Below are 2,500 nucleotides of genomic sequence, written 5' to 3' on the forward strand. Positions count from 1 at the left end.
GGGCCCGCGAGGACCTACTTTGGCCGCACGGCGCCGCGCGCAGGGTGCGCCGGCGCGCAGCTGCGACGCCTGCCGCGTCCGTCGGCCGGCGCGCCTGCCACTGGCCGCCCCCACCAGCCGGCTGTAGCGCGTGCGCCCACGCACCGCGCGGCCAGCACGCCGGGAGGCGCCCCCTCACCGGCCGGGGACGGTCCCACCCAGCCACCGCCGCGTATCGCTTCACACCCAGATGCCGTTCAGTTTCGTCGGCATGGTGGGTATCGCTGGAACAACCGGTTAGTACCTCAACCTATCGTCGCCATCACCGATTCACCCCTAGCGAGAACAACCGCACCACAACAGGTTACCATTTGTTCATTTGCGTAACTTCACCAGAAAACGCAGGCGTCCATCGCCATTTGCAACTTCCACGATTATTGCATGCCTGTGTCAGGTGTCACGCCACACTACGTCTGCCCACATACACGCAACAAAATGTGCACGCCTAGACAATACGTGGAAGGTGGCCCCCGTACGTATGCGATGTCCATTGCTCGAACGACTGTCAACCGGCCTCTGTAGCATGTCGCAGATATGGAACGCGGTGCACCATGCCATCACGGTGTGTGAGGAGAGACGACTAGGTCCGAATACATCAACAGACAGCTCATGCTGATCGCCATCCACGGCGTCCGTTCCTCCCACACGTCTCTATGGCGTACCACACTGCAATCCAGCTCTCATAGGGAGACGACACGTAGCTGCGTGCACAATATTTGCACTGTATGGTCCGCCGTTTTTGGGCGCAGTCGTTGTACGGTCACACATGTGCCACGATGTATCATTCAGTACATAAGGACGAATGTGCAGTACAGATTGTGGTTTACGCGTACGACATTAGCGGACAGTTGACACAGGCCGCACCACAACGTAGCCTGAGTACGTCGCATGCGGAGGGCATTGAACATGCAAAGTTCTCACCAACCAGCTTGCGAAGGCAGGGGGCAAGGTGGGGACGTGGGGAGGGGCGGCATGTACGTCCTGCTGCCATCCACATTACAGTGTACAGCAGGAGCATGTGGAAAGTGAGCAAGACTTGCAAGGTGTTTAACATGAAGCGATACACAGGGGAGCGGGGAGTGCGAGTAGCGAACTATATTGCGAGGGTTGCGGGTGGGCAACACTACACTAATTGAACGAGTCGTATAACAATTACAGAGCAGGTTTAGGCGACAACGTGGGTTACGTTAGGCGACAACGTGGGTTAGGTTAAGGCACGACGTGGGTTAGGTTAAGGCACGACATGGGTTAGGTTAAGGCACAACATGGGTTAGGTTAAGGCACAACATGGGTTAGGTTAAGGCACAACATGGGTTAGGTTAAGGCACAACATGGGTTAGGTTAAAGCACAACATGGGTTAGGTTAAGGCACAACATGGGTTAGGTTAAGGCACAACATGGGTTAGGTTAAGGCACAACATGGGTTAGGTTAAGGCACAACATGGGTTAGGTTAAGGCACAACATGGGTTAGGTTAAGGCACAACATGGGTTAGGTTAAGGCACAACATGGGTTAGGTTAAGGCACAACATGGGTTAGGTTAAGGCACAACATGGGTTAGGTTAAGGCACAACATGGGTTAGGTTAAGGCACAACATAGGTTAGGTTAAGGCACAACATAGGTTAGGTTAAGGCACAACATAGGTTAGGTTAAGGCACAACATGGGTTAGGTTAAGGCACAACATGGGTTAGGTTAAGGCACAACATGGGTTAGGTTAAGGCACAACATGGGTTAGGTTAAGGCACAACATGGGTTAGGTTAAGGCACAACATGGGTTAGGTTAAGGCACAACATGGGTTAGGTTAAGGCACAACATGGGTTAGGTTAAGGCACAACATGGGTTAGGTTAAGGCACAACATGGGTTAGGTTAAGGCACAACATGGGTTAGGTTAAGGCACAACATGGGTTAGGTTAAGGCACAACATGGGTTAGGTTAAGGCACAACATGGGTTAGGTTAAGGCACAACATGGGTTAGGTTAAGGCACAACATGGGTTAGGTTAAGGCACAACATGGGTTAGGTTAAGGCACAACATGGGTTAGGTTAAGGCACAACATGGGTTAGGTTAAGGCACAACATGGGTTAGGTTAAGGCACAACATGGGTTAGGTTAAGGCACAACATGGGTTAGGTTAAGGCACAACATGGGTTAGGTTAAGGCACAACATGGGTTAGGTTAAGGCACAACATGGGTTAGGTTAAGGCACAACATAGGTTAGGTTAAGGCACAACATAGGTTAGGTTAAGGCACAACATAGGTTAGGTTAAGGCACAACATAGGTTAGGTTAAGGCACAACATAGGTTAGGTTAAGGCACAACATAGGTTAGGTTAAGGCACAACATAGGTTAGGTTAAGGCACAACATAGGTTAGGTTAAGGCACAACATAGGTTAGGTTAAGGTACAACATAGGTTAGGTTAAGGTACAACATAGGTTAGGTTAAGGTACAACATAGGTTA

The sequence above is a fragment of the Schistocerca piceifrons genome, unplaced genomic scaffold (assembly GCF_021461385.2).
Source record: "Schistocerca piceifrons isolate TAMUIC-IGC-003096 unplaced genomic scaffold, iqSchPice1.1 HiC_scaffold_351, whole genome shotgun sequence".
NCBI lineage: Eukaryota > Metazoa > Arthropoda > Insecta > Orthoptera > Acrididae > Schistocerca > Schistocerca piceifrons.